This window comes from Pan paniscus, chromosome 14 (assembly GCF_029289425.2).
Source record: "Pan paniscus chromosome 14, NHGRI_mPanPan1-v2.0_pri, whole genome shotgun sequence".
Classification (NCBI taxonomy): domain Eukaryota; kingdom Metazoa; phylum Chordata; class Mammalia; order Primates; family Hominidae; genus Pan; species Pan paniscus.
In genome coordinates, this window is record NC_073263.2 from 49,633,298 (window position 1) to 49,652,066 (window position 18,769).

General features: G+C 41.5%; 1 long non-coding RNA gene across 1 annotated transcript in view; it reads right to left on the minus strand.

Annotated features, from left to right (window-relative positions):
- Positions 1-9,667, minus strand: part of LOC129393636 (uncharacterized) — an 85,708-nt gene extending 76,041 nt beyond the window's left edge. The window contains exon 1 of the long non-coding RNA XR_008620623.2: positions 8,905-9,667. This is a non-coding gene — a long non-coding RNA (uncharacterized LOC129393636). The remainder of the gene's footprint in view (positions 1-8,904) is intronic.
- Between the last annotated feature and the right edge of the window lie 9,102 nt (positions 9,668-18,769).

The window sequence follows — 18,769 nt, forward strand, 5'->3', positions numbered from 1 at the left end:
TTTAACAGCCTGGGAGGGCTTCACCAGAGAGTCCTTCTCCACTCTGACAACACTCCTGCCCATGTCAAATGAGGGTAATTTTGGGAGAGTTTTGAGGTAAAATTATTAGGCATCTACCTTACAGTCCTGATTTGGCTCCTTCTGACTTCTTTTTGGTTTCTAATCTTAAAAATCTGTAAAGGGTACCCATTTTTCTTCAGTTAATAATATAAAAAGGATTGCATTGATATGGGTAAATTCCCAGGACCCTCAGTTCTTTAGGAATGGACTAAGTGGCTGGTATCATCACTTACAAAAACATGTTGACCTTGATGGCACTTATGTTGAGAAATAAAGTTTGCATTTTTTATTTATGTATTTTAATTCAATTTTTCCATGAACTTTCTGAAGTCCGTGTGTGTGTGTGTGTGTGTGTGTGTGTGTGTGTGTGTGTGTGTGTGTTTATAAAGTCAAATGCTTAGAATTAGAATAGAAATCTGGTGCTGTGGTAAGGGTTTTAGCCAATAGTAAAATATTTACAAGTTCAATGCAGGGTTGTGATAGAGACTAAAAGGGTCCCTGCCCTGAATGACACAAACAAATTAATCAATCTTTTTATTTTTTGATTTTAAAACAGGAACTGCCATGTGCCTAGCCCCCAGTGAGGCCCCATGGAAGTTGTGGGAGAAACTTAGGTGATATTCCTTTCCTCCAGACTGCAATATTGTTGAGGAGATGAAATTAACCACACATAACAATAAAAGATGGTGTATAATGAAATGCTAGGCAGAGTGCGGCACTCCATAGGTGGAGTGGGAGATGGGAGAAGGAAGGTTTGTGGAAGAAAGCAGGTCAGGCTTTACAAAAATGCAAAGACATCAGCTGATTCTCACAGCATGGGTGGGACGTGAACCCCAGCCCACACAGAGGTGTCTGGGTACCTTGAAGAAAAGGCCCGTTAGGGAACTACTGACAATTTTGAGTAAGCTGACCACATTTTTCATAAAAATATCAGTACATATGGTCTGACACATGGTCTAACAACAGGAAAGAATATTTTTAATTGGGGCTGCCCCAGAAAATCTAGAACATATGGTTACTTTATTTACAGGCCAAGAAACTCCTAATTACAAGAGAAAACGGAACTGACCAGCCCTCGGTAGACAAGACCTAGCCACTGCCATGCAAGAAGCTGCTAAACTATTTCCCTCCAGTCATCAAAGTTTGTGTTCTTTTTTAAGGTTTCTGTTAGTATTTTCAGATAAAAGGTCAGTGCCTGAACTATACAAGACAAGCTGGGGAAATTCTACTCAGATTTCTTCAATTGCGTTTTTTAACAGTCTCTCAAATTGCCTCAAATAATTTTTGTACTAGGCAGGGTATAAATAATGAATGCAAAAATGTTTCTTCCACCTGGGATAATAAAATAAGTCCAATTTAAAATTTCCTTCCCTTGAAGAAAAGGGGAACGTCTATACCCACGAAGTTTTTAGCTTGTTATCAGAGTTCTCATTTATATTGAAAAATACATTTTAAATTATCAAGATTGTTATATGTAATTTTGTTCTTTGCTTCTCTGATGTTTCACTGTTTTGCTCTTTAGTAGCTTACTGTCTGAAACAAAATACATGCCACAAGCTTCCTTATCCAGTTTTGCAATTTAATAATCTTAGCAATTATTGGAAAAGAAACAGTTTAAAAGGCTTTAACTCAAGTCTTGGCAGGTTAGAACATCTTCCATTTCATCTTTCACCCCATCCCAGGGCTCAGAGATCACTTGCCAACTCATTACTAATATTATCAAGGAAATGCACAGTTTTCTGCTTTTATGGTCAGTGAATACACTGACCAAGATGATGTGGTAATCACTGTGGATGAACAACAACAAAGCTACACATTTGAGCAAACCTTTTTCCTTATGTCTTAAACAAAATCTTAATTAAATGCATCTTAAAATACAGGATAAGTGCTTCTGATAAAAGCAAAAAGATGTGCTTTTAATGAGATTTTCCGGGCACCAGACTTGTCTTTTCTCTTTCAATCTTCCATTATTATTTGAGGCCTCAAAATACTTACACTGATGGGCCGGGCGTGGTGACTCACACCTGTAATCCCAGCACTTTGGGAGGCCGAGGCAGGCAGATCATGAGGTCAGGAGATCAAGACCATCCTGGCTAACATGGTGAAAACCCGTATCTACTAAAAATACAAAAATTAGCTGGGCATGGTGGCGGGTGCCTGTAGTCCCAGCTACTCGGGAGGCTGAGGCAGGAGAATGGCGTGAACCCAGGAGGCGGAGCTTTCAGTGAGCCAAGATTGTGCCACTACACTCCAGCACTCTAGCCTGGGTGACAGAGCGAGAGACTCCATCTCAAAAAAAAAAAAAGAAATACTTACACTGAAAGAGCCCGATTTTCATTAGCTGCGGTTGCTAAAAATGGGGAACCACCTAAACACACAACAATATAAACTGGGCCAGGTGCAGTGGCTCAGGCCTGTAATCGCAGCACTTCGGGAGGCCGAGTAGAGTGGATCACCTGAGGTCAGGAGTTCAAGACCAGCCTAGCCAACATGGTGAAACCCCGTCTCCACTAAAAATATATATATATATAAAAATTAGCCAGGTGTGGTGACAGGTGTCTGTAATCCCAGCTACTTAGGAGGCTGAGGCAGGGAGATTCCCAGCTACTCGGGAAGCCGAGGCAGGGAGAATCACTTGAAACCGGGAGGCAAAGTTTGCAGTGAGCTGAGATGGTGCCACTGCACTCCAGTCTGGGCGACAGAGTGAGACTCCGTCTCAAAAACAAAAAACAAACAAAAACCAAAAGAAAGGGAATATTTTACAACCACTAAAATTTAAAACTTAATTCAGCCTTAAAAAGGAAGAAAATTCTGTCACATGCTACAAACATAGATGAACCTTGCAGACATTACACTAGGTGAAATAAGCCAGACACAAAAGGACAAATACTATATGATTTCAGCTACATGAGCTACCTAGAGTAGTCAAACTCACAGAGCAAGTAGGATGTGGTTTCCAGGGGCTGCTGGGTGAAGGGGGGATGGGGAATTGTTATTTAATAGGTACAGAGTTTCAGTTTTGCAGGAAGAAAAGAGTTCTAGAAATGTATAGTGGTGTTGGTTGCACAACAATGCAAACGTACTTAATGCCATTGAACTGTATACTTAAAAATGGTTAAATGACAAACTTCATGTTATGCATATTTTACCACAATTTTTTAAAAATGAAAAATCTAATTAATGCAAAGAATTCTAAATGTTGACATTGCTGGTTATCCACATGGATAAAAACTCTCTTTTCCTGTCACCACACCTAGGTCTAATGCTGATGGTGAATTTTCCATGGTCTTTGGATAATTGGGCACTCAGTAAATGCAAGTGGTGTTAATGATGTGACAGTTATTTTCCTGGTCTCCTTGAATAAGTAAGTATTGATATATTAATATCTTTATTTATTTATTTATTTTGAGACAAGGTCTCGCTCTGTCACCCAAGCTGGAGTGTAGTGGCATGATCATGGCTCACTGCAGCCTCAACTTCCCAGGCTCAAGTAATCCTCACACCTAAGCCTCCCCAGTAGCCAGGACTGGAGGTATATGGCACAACACCTGGCTAGTTTTTGCATTTTTTGTAGAGATAGGGTTTTGCCATGTTGCCCAGGCTGGTCTTGAACTCCTGGGCTCAAGCGATCCACCTGCCTCGGCCTCCCAAAGTGCTGGGATTACAGCATGAGCCATTGTGCCCGGCCAATGTCATTTTTAATAATAGCTGTAGCTAAGTTTCTTAAGTGCTTGCTATATACTGAGTACTGATCTAAATAGTAAAATTCTCAAAGCAACCCTATGAAAGTTTGTATATGATGTGCCTAGTCTCAGAGAGGTAATTTACCCTCTGTTGCTAACCAGCAAGTGGAAGAGCAGGGGTATTAACATAGTGGTATGATCCAGTGCTTACCCTTTACAACATTAGTCTCAAGCCAGATTCTTAGAAAACAAAGGAGCCTATTATAACTACCACATTTTCATGGGTGAATCTCTTTACTAAATCTTTCATTTCTTCAACAAAAAGTTTGTTAAACACTTACTATGTTCCAGGCAATGGGCCAAGTGCTAGAGATTCATAAAACTAATAAGACATAGTCTTACAATCCAATAAAAAGAGAAAAATAAGTGAAAGATAACACGAGATGGTGTGATTAAAGAATACTGGGGGAGGGGGACCACAAAGAGGAAGGGCTCACAGTTTCGCTCAGTGGGGCACTTCACCTATTTTTTTCCCTTTGTATGCTGTGGGAAACATTTTTCTCTTTAATTTCACTGGTATAACATGTAAATAGATTGGGCAACAAAGAAAACTAAAATAAGTGTCAGAAGATATTTGAGGATACAAGATAAAAGAGGATAGAAAACATTCTAGATGGTCTATGTTAACAAAAGGATACCAGCTAGAAAAGCCAGATTAAAAGGTAGAGGAGAGTAACTGGGAGAAAAAGCAATAAAAAGGCCAGTGTAAGCAATAAGCGATATTTAGTGTATATCCTCAAATAGTAGGATCATGTACAAAATAGTTCAAGGACTTGTGCTGTATTGCCAAGGAGCATACAATCTAACAGGCACAAATAAGACAAAAGGCACAAATAAGAAACATATTTTTCAAGCAATAATTCGTAAGGGCAAATTAAAATAATGCAGAAGATAAGTACCATCAAGGCAAAGGAATAAAAACAGCAAGATCCTAGGGGACTGGGGTCCAATTTTGAAATAAAGGAGGAGTACTGCTGGTGAAGAGGAACAGGGCATTGGAACTAGGAAGAGCAACCACGGAGCCATAGAGATTGGAAAAAATGAAGCCCTATAACCCCAGCACAATGACTTTAAGAGGAAGCAAGCAGCAAGTGGGACTGTGCTATAGGGAAGAATTCACAGATGACCTGGAGAAATTCAGGAGAATGAGAAGTGCTTACACATTAATGAAAGAACTCCAAAATACATACTTCCAAACTTCTACAAATTTTAATTTTGCCAGCCATAGAAAGGAAATCACTGCAACTGTGTGTATCCAACAAGCCAAAAGGTGAACTTCAAATAGTGAAGGGGTCAAGTGTTTACCTTATTAAAATGTCATCAACAAGAGGGCTCAAAGTTGTCATAGAGCATTCACTGTTGATTCTGAACTAGCCCTTGGGTAACTGAGCTAAGTCTGGACACAGTGTGGGAAAAAGGCAAGAGAGAAAGAATGCATCAAAGACAGGAAATCAACTCTGCAATGTCTAATAATTGAATATTGCACATGTTCTTGAATATTGCACATGTCACTGTGCCCCAGGAACTATTGTAAAGGGCTCCTCGGGGAGCTCTATTGTAAAGGAGGGTTTGCTTATTTCATTTTCACCATCCTCCTGGAGGTGGGGAGTGGTAGAGCTGCTCCCAGGAGCCCAGACCCTTCACCACCAGACTACCCCATCTTTTTACTGCTTCTCAAGTGATTATGCAAAATTCTGTCTCTTGAAATGGACGGGCAATTACTTGTATATATGAATGTAATATAACAAGTATTTTCCAAGTGTGATCTATGCAGCCTAAATAATCTGTTGTATTTTTAATGAATTTACTTGTAGTCTGCCACATGCCATAAAGAATTCGATGCCAAATGACAGGTGTATAGGAAGTAGATTATGAATTTAGTTAGATTTTATACATGGTTCCATAAAAAACTATTCTTCTGAATTTTGAAAAGTATTGAAAATGAATCACAGAGAAGTTATTAGACAGGGCAGAGTTTATTATCTAGAACTCTGTTAACAGCTTTAGGGACTTAGAACCAGCCAAGCCCTTCTTGGAAGTCATGCCATATACTCATCTGGGCACTTAGCAAGTATTGATTCACACCCCAATCTGAACTCTGAAAGATAAGATAATGACTTTGTAATATCAGTCATCAAATAATAAATATTCATTCTCTGACTCTCTGAAGAGAAGATACATTTAAAATGTCAGCTGCATTTTATTGTAACTAGATGGAAATTTGTTTCATTACTCCTAAGCTGTTAAATAAAGAAGCTACAAACCATGCACTGAAGAAGACTAAAAGCAAATGCTGAAGTAATAGTAATCACACCATTCCGTAGAAATTGCCAGTAGTGCTAGGAGTGCAAGGATACGATTTAGTCTTAATCTCAGCTTTTCCAGCCCTTCTTTCTGAAGCAATTTTTCTTTTCTTTCTTTTTTTTTAAGATGGAGTTTTGCTCTTGTTGCCCAGGCTGGAGTGCAATGGCGCAATCTTGGCTCACTGCAACCTCTGCCTCCCGGAATCAAGCGATTCTCCTGCCTCAGCCTCCCAAGTAGCTGGGATTATGGGTGCCCGCCACCACACCTGGCTAATTTTGTATTTTTAGTAGAGATGGGGTTTCTACATGCTGGTCAGGCTTGTCTCGAACTCCCAACCTCAGGTGATCCACCTGCCTCGGCCTCCCAAAGTGCTGGGATTACAGGTGTCAGCCACCGAGCCCGGCCTGATGCAATTATTTAATTGCCAGATATTATGGGTTGAGTTGTTCCCCCCAAAACTTATAAGTTGAAGTCCTAACTCCCAGTACCTTTGATTGTGACTGTATTTAGTGATAGGGTCTTTACAGAGGTAATTAAGTTAAAATGAGATCATTAGGGTGGGGCCCTAATCCAATATAACTGGTGTCCTGATAAGAGGAGGAAATTTAGACACAGACACACAGAGAGGGAAGGTGATATAAAGACACAGCCAGAAGACAGCCATTTACCAGCCAAGGAGACAGGTCTCAGAAGAAACCAACCCTGCCAACACCTTGGACTTCTAGTCTCTGGAATTGTGAGAAAATTAATTTCTGTTGATTGAAGCCATTCAGTCTGGAGTACTTTGTTATGGCACCCCTAGCAAACTAATCTACTGCACACTCCCCTAGACTAAGCTCACTGAGGGCCAGCACGAGTCTGGGTGTCTTCTTTACCCTTGAATTCCCAGTACATTTTGTGGAGCCTAGTACACAGTAGATGTTTATTGAATGTTGTTGAATGAATAGCTGAACTTAGCTGAATGTTTTGGCCCATTTCTCTGGAGTACAGGGATTTAATGATTACCAAAAATAATCAAAGGACATTTTCTTCCTTTGTCAAAAAATAACTTCAGATTCAGATTTTTTAAATAGTGATCATACATTGTGAAAAATAGAGAGCAGTATAAAGAAGGAAAACACAATCATCAGATCTTGCCACTTAGATGTAACTACTTTACATTCTGACACTTTCCAGTCTTTTTCTATACACATACATATTTTAACACAGAGAAAATAATAGTGTACCACTTATCATTATGTCACATTTCCCCTACATCATTAAAAATTATTCATAAGCATTTGAATGGCTATAAAATGTATAATATCATATGCATCTTTCATAATTGAAATGCTTGGCTGAGCACAGTGGCTCACGCCTATAATTCCAACACTTTGGGAGGCCAACATGGGAGAACTGTTTGAGCCCAGGAGTTCAAGACCAGCCTAGGCAACACAGAGAGACCCTGTCTCAATACACACACACACACACACACACACACACACACACACTGAATTCCTTGTAGTTAGACATTCAGGTGTTTCTAGCTGTTTCTATCATAATTAGCGGGGCAATGAGTTTCTTTGTGTGAGAAAGCTTTTATCCACTTTTCTGAATTCTTTAAAGCATGACATCCTAGCACTACCATTATTGATTCAAAAGGTAAGGCCATTGGTAAGGCTTTTGGTAGACATTCTTCCATCGCTTTTTAAGAAATTAAACCAATTTATACTCTACAAGCAGTCCATGAGATTTCCCATTACACTTTACCCTTAAGCATTACTTTTACAAATCTTGCTAATTGGATAAGTTGAAATGGCATCTGAGTGTCATTTTAATTTGCATCTTTTGAATATTAATGAAGCTTCCGATTTTTCTACATGCATTAACCACCCATAACTTTGCCTTTTGAATTGCCTGTGTGTATTTTGAAAGGGGATTTTCTGAACACCTTTGATGAAGTAGTTTTCTAGCCAGGCTCCTACTGCAATGTTGCCTGCTCTTCAGCAAAGGCCTCTGCTTCTGAGGGAATGAGACTTTACACCCTACAGCTGCCCCAGAATCTTATCATGGGCTAATACACAACAATGAAGTCTTCACTGTTCTGAATTGACAGAGAGAGAAACCTGTTCCAATTATTTACCTCCTTCTAACAAAATTTTGATACATCAATTGCATGTGGATATATTTAATCTAGCTATCTAAGTGTGAAATCAGTTTTCCTTGTAAAACGAAAAGAAAATTCTCAGTTCAAAAAAAAAGAAAAACAACCCAGAATTTTGTAAGAAAGGCAGATAGCTTTGTATTAACAACATAATTTTGGAAGTACGTCTATTTCCCAGCTGCACTTATTAAATTCAGGACACAGAGGAAATTAAAAATACATATATTTTCCAACTAATTTATTCTAAAATTCACATCTGTAACAAAACAAAATGTTGTAGCTTGCATAAACCGTAGAGGTCTTCTGATCAAATACCTATATGTTCAGATGGGAAAAATGTCAACAGAAATGATTTTGGAAATGGTAGTTAGTGGCATAGATTAATTTTAGAGTAAGAAATAGATCAGAGGGGCTGAATTCTGCCAGCATATTGGTGATACAGAGCAGGTAGGAGGAGGCAGTTCAGTACAGTAAAAAAAAAAAAAAAAAAAAAAAAAAAACGGCCAGGAACTGAGGCTCATGCTTGTAATCCCAGCACTTTGGGAGGCCAAAGTGGGCAGATTGCTTGAGCCGAGGCGTTGGAGACCAGCGTGGGCAACACTGGTCTCCTCTCTACAAAAAACACAAAATTTAGCTGGGAGTGGTGGAGCGTACCTGTAGTCCCAGCAACTCAGAAGCTGAAATGGGAGGATCACTTGAGCCCAGGAGACGGAGGTTGCAGTGAGTGGAGATAGTGCCACTGTGCTCCCGCCCGCGAGTGTACCCTTGATACAGCAAGACCCTGTCTCAAAAAGATAATAGAAAAGAAAAAAAAAAGAAAAGAAAAGAAAAACTATGCAATTCTGACTCCTTTGATGTGTTTCCCTTCCACTTCCTCGCTTAGTCAATCCTCACCCATTCTTGCTCCCTTTTCTCATAGGCACAGTGGAAGATACGTCCCTACCCCTTTCCAAGGCTAATCCCGCCCTCCCTTTTTTGTTCCCTCCCCTCACACCTCCGGATGTCATCTGTCTCTTCCCTCTCTTGCATTGTCATCCTTCCCTCTCTCTCCATCTGTTTCTCGAACTAAAAATACATTCAATTTTCCCCTTCCTAAAAAAAAGCTAGGCTTCCTAGCCAACATTACCCTGTATTTATAATAATATTTGTCCCCTTTTCGAACTCCTTGAATGTACAGTTTGTTTCTTCTTTTCTCCAATTTCCTTCCCACATGCATACACCAAGGTAACTGCTGTTATGGCTGTACCCCCACCTCCAGTTAGGTTTGCCTGTTCTTGAACTTCATATAAATAAACTCAAACAGTATGTACTCTTTTGTGTTTGGCTTCTTTATGCATTTATTCCTCTTTTTGTTGTGAAAAAACACCTATAACATAAATTTTATTATTTCAGCCATTTTAAATATACAGTTCAGTGACATTAAGTACATTCAAATTGCTGTGCAACTGACATCACCATCCATCTCTAGAAATTATTTAACTTCCCAAATTGAAACTCTGAACCCATTAAACAATAACTCCTCATTTTCCCTCCCCCAGCTCCTGGTAACATCAATTCTACTCTGTCACTATGATTCTGCCTATTCTAAATTCTAAATTCTATAATTCTGCTCATATGAGCAGAATTATGCAATTTTTTTGTGTGTGGTTGGCTCATTTTACTTAGCATAATGGTTTTGCTTGTTTGTTTGTTTTTGAGACAGGATCTCACTCTGTCACCCAGGCTGGAGTGCAGTGGCACAATCTCCACACACTGCAACCTCCGTCTCCTGGGCTTAAGCGATCCTCCCACCTCAGCTTCCTGAGTAGCTGGGACTACAAGGACCACAAAATCCTGGGCTAATTTTTGTATTTTGTGTACAGACGAGGTTTTGCCATGTTGCCCAGGCTGGTCTCAAACTCCTGGGCTCAAGTGATCCACAAACCTCGGCCTCCCAAACTGCTGGAATTACAGGCATGAGCCACCACACCTGGTCAGCATGTTTTTAAGATCCATTCACATCATAGCATGAATCAGAACTTCATTCCTTTTTAGGCTGAATAATATTCCATTGTATGTATAAACTACATTTTGTTTATCCATTCATTGATCAATGGACATCTGCATTCTTTCCACCTGTTGGCTATTGTGAGTAGTGCTGCTATGAACATTGGTGTACAAATATTTGAGTCCCTGCTTTCAATTCTATTGGGTGTATAACCAGAAGTAGAACTGTTGCATCATACCAAACATTCGATATTAAACAGTCTATCTTTAACTTGCTGAGAACCCACCATACTGTTTTCCACAGTGTATACACCATTTTACATTCCCACCAGCAATGCACTTTTTAATACCCTCTCCAACATTTGTTCTTTTCAGGTTTTTTGATAATTGCCATCCTAATGGGTGTGAAATGATATCTCATTGTGGTTTTGACTTATGCGTTTTTTTTTTTTTTCCTGAGACGGAGTCTTGCTCTGCCACCCAGGCTGGAGTACAGTAGCATGATCTCAGCTCACTGCAACCTCTGGCTCTGGGGTTCAAGCAATTCCCCTGCCACAGCCTCCTAAGTAGCTGGGACTACAGATGCATGCCACCACGCCAGGCTAATTTTTGTATTTTTAGTAGAGATGGGGTTTCACCATGTTGGCCAGGCTGGTCTCAAATTCCTAACTTCCGGTAATCCTCCCATCTCAGCCTCCCAAAATGCTGAAATTATAGGCATGAGCCACTGCGCCTGGCCATGTTTATTATTAAAATGTTACCTGCCCTTGGCTCATGCCTTTTCTATTAGTTGTTTGTTTCTCATTCTTGGCAGACTTCCCCTTCTCTCTCTGACTCTTTAATCTAGGTTTCCCTGGGTTTCCCCTTAGCTTCTTCTGCTTTCTGTGCACAGAGTCCCTAAAGAGCTTGTCCACTCCCATGATAGAAGTATCACACCCATGCCAGGAACTCTCAGATTTGCATTTTCTGAGTCAGGACTTCTTTCTGAGCATAGTGTTTGCCTTCAAATACTCTGAACACAGTATTTGTCTTCAAATAATCATTTGGAAATAAAAGAGTGTGAAGTTTAAAATCTGATTAAAAATATGGACACTGTTAATGGTCTTTGTTGCTGGCAAATGGGATTGGGGGATGGGGAATAAAGAAAAGACTTATAATTTTTAATATTGTGGTTTAAAAAAACACCACAGAACATAAAATTTACTATGGTAACCATTTTTTTAAATAGACTTTTTTAATTTTTTATTTTTTTGAGATGGAGTCTCACTCTGTCGCCAGCTGGAATGCAGTGGTGCGATCTTGGCTCACTGCAACATCTGCCTCCCGGGTTCAAGCAATTCTCCTGCCTCAGCCTCCCAAGTAGCTGGGACTACAGGCACGTGCCACTATGCCCAGCTAATTTTTGTATTTTTTGTAGAGACGGGGTTTCACTCTGTTGGCCAGGATGGTCTCGATCTCTTGACCTGCCTGCCTCGGCCTCCCAAAGTGCTGGGATTACAGGTGTGAGCCACTGCGCCCGGCCTAGACTTTATTTTTTAAGAGTAACTTGAGCTTCACAGCAAAACCAAGTAGAAGGTACGGAGGGTTCCCATATATCCCCGTCCCCACATATGTACAACCTCCTCCACCAGCAAAATTCCGAACCAGTATGGTACATTTGTTATGATGAAAGAAAAACTTTAGACAAAATAAATGCAACAGAGTTTGTTTGAGCAAAGGACAATTCTTGAGTTGGGCAGCCCTCAGAACCAGAGAGGCTCAGAAAACTATCCTCTGCAACATGGTCAATGGGTATTTATAGACAGAAAAAGGCTGAAGAGGTCAGGTGCAGTGGCTTACGCCTGTAATCCCAACACTTTGGGAGGCCAAGGCTGGTAGATCATGAGGTCAGGAGTTCAAGACAAGCCTGGCCAAGATGGTGAAATCCAGTCTCTGCCAAAAATATAGAAATTAGCTGGGCGTTGTGGCAGGTGCCTGTAATCCCAGCTACTCAGAAGGCTGAGGCAGAGAATTGCTTGAACCTGGAAGGTGGAGGCAGCAGTGAGCCGAGATTGCGCCACTGCACTCCAGCCTGGGCGACAGAGTGAGACTCCATGTCAAAAAGAAAAAAAAAAAGAAAGAAAAGAAAAAGGCTGAAGAAAGCAGAAATAAGGATGAAAAAGTGGATTGGTCATTTCAAAGTTACTTTCCCAGTTAAGGTTAAAGCCAAGGCAACTTCTTTAGAATGTTGGTTAAAAATGGCTTATTCAAGGATTTGGATATTATCTCTCTCTCTCCTGATTTCTTGGAAATTCAGATAAACAACTTAGTTTCGGTTTGGTGGCACAGAACTTCAGCATGAATGACCCTATTTTGGTTTGGTCTGTTGGGGCCTAGTGCAGGAACTCAGTCCAAATCAATGACCTAATTTAAATTTTATTTAACAATTATAATTAATGAACCCATGTTGACAAATCGTTATCAATGTTGTTATCAATTGTTGTTGTACATTCTATGGGTTTTGCAAATGTATAATGACATGTTTCCATCTTTATAGCACATACAGAGTCATTTCACTGCCCTAAAAACCCTATGTGCTCTGCCTACCTATCACTCCCTACTCCCAAAACTCTGGCAACCACTGATTTTGTTGTTGTTGTTGTTGTTGTTTGAGATGGAGTCTCACTCTGTCACCCAGACTGGAGTGCAGTGGCACCATCTTGGTTCACTACAACCTCCACCTCCCGAGTTCAAGCAATTCTCCTGCCTTTGCCTCCTGAGTAGCTGGGATTATAGGCGTGTACCACCATGCCCAGCTAATTTTTGTATTTTTAGTAGAGACGGGGTTTCACCATGTTGGTCAGGCTGGTCTTGAACACTTGACCTCGTGATCCACCCGCCTCAGCCTCCCAAAATGCTGGGATTACAGGTGTGAGGCACCGTGCCTGGCCACCACTGATTTTTTTTTTTTTTTATTCTGAGATAGGATCTTGCTCTGTTCGCCAGGCTGGAGTACAGTAGTGTGATCATGGCTTACTGCAACCTTGGACTCCTGGGCTCAAGCAACTCTCCTGCCCCTGCCTCTTGAGTAGCTGGACCTACAGGTGCATGCCATCATGCCCAGCTAATTTTAAAACTCCTCTGTAGAGACAAGGTTTCACTATGTTACCCAGGCTGGTCTCAAACTCCTGACCTCAAGCTATCTTCCCACTCAGACCTTCCAAAGCTCTGGGAATGCAGGTATGAATCACACCATGCTCAGCCTCCACTGATCTTTTTACTATCTCCATAGTTTTGCCTTTTTCCAGAATGTCATATAGTTGGAATCATACAGTACGTAGCCTTTTCAGAGTGGCTTCTTTCACTTAATAATAGGCATTTAAGATTCCTCCATGTCTTTCCATGGCTTGATATCTCATTTCATTTCTTTTTATCATTGAATAGTAGTCCACTATATAGATGTACCACAGTTCATTCATCTATTAACCTTCTGAAGTCATCTTGGTTGCTTCCAAGTTTTGGCAATTATGAAAAAAGATGCTATAATCATCTATGTACAGGTATTTGTGTGAACACAGTTTTCAATTCCTTAGGGTAACACCAAAGAGCATGTTTGCTGGATCATATGGCACTATGGTTTAAATGTATCCCCTCCAAAATTCAGGTGTCAAAACTTAATGGCCAATGTGATGGTACTGAAAAGTGGATCTTTTTTCCTTTTTTAAAGATAGGGTCTTGCTATGTTGCCCAGGCTAGTCTTGAATTCCTGAACTCAAATGATTGTCTGGCCTCAGCCTCCCAAGTAGTTGGAACCATAGGCAGATACCACCACATCTGGTGAGGTGAAGCCTTAAGAGACAATTAGGCCATGAGGGCTACTCCTTTGTGAATGGAATTAAGCACCTTATAAAAAAAAAAAAAAGGCTTTGTGAAGCATTTGCTCCTCTTGCCTTTCTGCCCTCTGGTGTGTAAGGACACAGTGTTCTTCCTTTCTGTGAGATGCAGTAACAAGGTACCATCTTGGAAGCATGGAGGATCCTTTACCAGACAGTGAGCCTGCTGGTGCCTTGATCTTGGATTTCCCACCCTCCAGAACTGTGAGAAATAAAATGCTGTTCTTTATAAATTAAACAGTCCCAAGTGTTTGTTATAGCAGCACAAAACAGACTAGAACATATTGTAAGAATATATTTACCAAACTGCCAACTGTCTTCCAAAGTGGCTGTTCCATTTTACATTCTACCAGAAATAAATGAAAGTTTTTGTTGTTCCTCATCTTTTCCAGTATTTGGTGCTGTTAGCAAAAGAATTGATAAGCTGGATTTTGTTAAGATTAAATACTTTTAGGTCAGGCACAGTGGCTCACGCCTGTAATCCCAGCACTTTGGGAGGCTGAGGCAGGGGGATCACCTGAGGTCAAGAGTTTGAGACCAGCCTGGCCAGCATGGTGAAACCCCGTCTCTACTAAAAAAACACAAAAATTAGCCGGGCATGGTGGTTCATGCCTGTAATCCCAGCTACTTGGGAGGCTGAGGCAGGAGAATTGCTTGAACCCAGGAGGTGGAGGTTGTGGTGAGCCAAGATTGGGCCATTGCACTCAAGCTTGGGCAACAAGAGCAAAACTCCATCTCAAAAAAAGAAAAAAAATGCTCAACATCGTGTCAGTAGGAAATTGCAAATTAAAAGCATGAGATATCCCTACAGAGCTATTAGAATGGCTAGAATCCATCGTAACTATTTTTACATGTACAGTTTAGTAGTGAATGTAACAGTACATTCACGTTGTTGTACAATAGATTTCTAGAGCTTTTGCTTCTTGTAAAACTGAAACTCTATACTCATTAACAACTCCCTTTACTTTGTCTCTATAAGTTTAACTACTTTTGTTACCTCAAATAACTGGTATTATACAGTATTTGTCTTTTCGTGACTGGCTTATTTAACATTTACCATAATGTCCTCAAGCTTCATCCGTGTTGTAGCAAGTGAAAGAATTTCCCACATTTTTTTAATTTTAAAAAAGCATTCATGTAGGTCAGGCGCAGTGGCTCATGCCTATAATCCTAGCACTTTGGGAGGCCGAAGTAGGTGGATCACCTGAGGTCAGGAGTTCAAGACCAGCCTGACCAACATGGCAAAATCCTGTCTCTACTAAAAATAGAAAAATTAGCTAGGCATGGTGGTGCATGCCTGTAATCCCAGCGACTTGGGAGGCTGAAGCAGAAGAATCGCTTGAACCCAGGAGGCAGAGGTTGCAGTGAGCCAAGATCGTGCCACTTCACTCCAGCCTGAGCAAAAGAGTGAAACTCCTAAAGAAAGAAAGGAAGGAAAGAAGGAAGGAGCATTCATGTTTTCAATTAGGTGAAATAAGCTATGCTGGCTGATTGTCTCACCTGTGTGCTCTCCCCCAAGATCACTGATTCTCCATCCTTCTCCCCCTGCTCTGAGACCCAGAAGCTGACCTCTACAGATTGCCTCACCCATGTTCTCTGGTTTCTGGTTGGGGGGCTAATGGGAGGCACCATCAGGAGACAGAGAGCAAGAGGTCTTCATTTTTATTTTATTTATTTATTTATTTTTTGAGACGGAGTCTCACTCTGTCACCCAGGCTGGAGTGCAGTGGCACCATCTCAGCTCACTACAACCTCCGCGTCCTGGGTTCAAGCAATTCTCCTGCCTCAGCCTCCTGAGTGGCTGGGATTACAGGCACGTGCCACTATGCCCCACTAATTTTTGTATTTTTAGTAGCGATGGGGTTTCATCATGTTGGTCAGGCTGGTCTCGAACTCCTGACCTCGTGATCCACCCACCTAGGCCTCCCAAAGTGCTGGGATTACAGGTGTGAGCCAGCACACCCAGCAAGAGGTCTTTATTTATTGCCCCACGTGAACACCCACTTCCTGGCTCACTACTATTCAGGCAGTAGCTGCTTTTCATTCCTCTTGCTTAGCACAGGCTCACTTGAGGCTTCCTCACCATCATTTTGCCCCACCCCTGCCCCCTTTCCCCTTCAGGCCTAGAAGTAGAAATAAATTCCTGCTGTTGTTAGTACCTGCATGCTTCACGACCTCTTTTTTTGTTCCTTTAACCTTGCCCACACCTAGGTGAATAGTCCTTTCATTAAAGTCTCTTTATTAAGCCCTTTTGAGTATGCCATCTCTTCATATGCTTCCTGCTAAGATCCTGAGTCAGACACATGCAACTATTAAAAAAAAGTTAACAGTTTAGAAGGCTAAGAAGGGAAAAATAAAAATCTGTGTTTACCCCCATAGCCCTTGACTCCATTCCATTCCATGTATAATTGCCATTTCATTTGGTGAGTTCTAATTCTTGGGTAAGCCCTGATTAGTCTTAGATAATTATGTTACATCCTTCTCCCTTACCAGTAACTGGCTCAGAAATCCAGGCCTAAGCCATTGGCAAAGGATATTTTCCTGTCCTAGGGACTGTGTTGAGAATGGGCACATGAGTCGCTCTCATGGCCCAGTTCAGAGTAATGAGATTCAAGGAGAAATTTGCTGGGGGGTTTCTTCTCAGAGAACCAAGGTTGGAGGTGACCCCCAAATGTGGAACCAGTTTGAGGAAAAGTCAGCAGAGGAAGCTGAGCCACGAGAATCACAGAAAGAGAGTCAGGCCACTGGATTAAGCCACTCATACCAACCCTAAACCTAACCAGCCTCTGCACTTCCAACTATGGAACTTAATATATTTCATGGCTTTCCATTTATTTGCAACAAAAGCAACCTAGCCAATACACACACACACCACATACACACATATATACACTATAAAATACACATACCCAAATGGGATCATTTTATATATGTTTTACTGCAAATTGCCTTTTTCACTAAATGATATATTGTGAACATCTTTCCAACTAAGCACATTTAGTTTTGCTTCATTATTTAAACACTGGGTACTATTTTGTGGAAGTGACACAACATAGCTTCTCCTACTGTAGAATATTTAGGTCGTTTGCAGTTTTTCCCCATTACAAACATGGCACAGTGACACATATTGTGGTATGTCTGTATCAATATGTGCATAAAATGACTTTCTAGTGGAATTGCTTGGTCAAAAAGTCTGAGAATTTAAAATGTTCATAAATACTGCTATATTGTTGGAGACTCTTCCAAGATGGTAGAAGACAGGCAATTTCTGCATTTCCAACTGAGGTACCTGGTTCATCTCATTGAGACTCGTTGGACAGTGAGTACAGCCCACAGAGGGTGAGCTGAAGCAGGGTGGGGCATCACCTCACCTGGGAAGCACAAGGGGTCAGGGGATTTCCCTTTCCTAGCCAAGGGCAGCCATAAGAGACTGTACCGGGAAGAATGGTACACTTCTGCCCAAATACTGTGCTTTTCCCATGGTCTTTGCAACCGGCAGACCAGGAGATGTCCTCCAGTGCCTGGCTTGGTGGGTCCCATGCCACGGAGCCCAGCAAGCTAAGACCCATTGGCTTGAAATTCTCCCCACTAGCGCAGCAGTCTGAGATCCACCTGGGCCACTCAAGCTTGGTGGGGGGAGGGGCATCTGCCATTGCTGAGCCTTGTGTAGACAGTTTTACCCTCACAGTGTAAACAAAGCTGCCAGCAAGTTCAAACTGGGCAGAGCCCACTGCAGCTCAGCAAGGCCGACTGCCTCGCTAGATTCCACCTCTATGGGCAGGGCATATCTGAAGAAAAAGCAGCAGCCCCAGTCAGGGACTTATAGATAAAACCCTCATCTCCCTGGGACAGAGCACCTGGGGGAAGGGGCAGCTGTGGTCACAGCTTCTACAGACTTAAACATCCCTGCCTGACAGCTCTGAAGACAGCAGTGGTTCTCCAGCATGGTGTTCGAGCTTTGATAATGGACAGACTGCCTCCAGAAGTGGGTCTTTGACCCCCATGTAGCCTGACTGGGAGACATCTCCCAGTAGGGTCCAACAGACACCTCATACAGACAGGTGCCCCTCTGGGACGAAGCTTCCAGAGGAAGGATCAGGCAGCAATATTTGCTGTTCTGCAGCCTTCGCTGGTGATACCCAGGCAAACAGGGTCTGCAGTGGACCTCCGGCAAACTCCAACAGACCTGCAGCTGAGGGGCCTGACTGTTAAAAGGAAAACTAACAAACAGAAAGGAATAGCATCAACATCAACAAAAAGGACATCCACACCAAAACCCCATCCGTAGGTCACCAACATCAAAGACCAAAGGTAGATAAAATCACAAAGATGGGGAGAAACAGAGCAGAAAGGCTGGAAATTTCAAAAACCAGAATGACTCTTCTCCTCCAAAGGATCACAACTCCTCGCCAGCAAGGGAACAAAACTGGACAGAGAATGAGTTTGATGAGTTGACAGAAGTAGGTTTCAGAAGGTGAGTATCAACAAACTTCTCTGAGCTAAAGGAGCATGTTCTAAGCCATTGCAAGGAAGCTAAAAACCTTGAAAAAAGGTTAGATGAATGGCTAACCAGAATAACCAGTGTAGAGAACATAAATGACCTGATGGAGCTGAAAAACACAGCAGAAGAACTTTGTGAAGCATACACAAACTTCAATAGC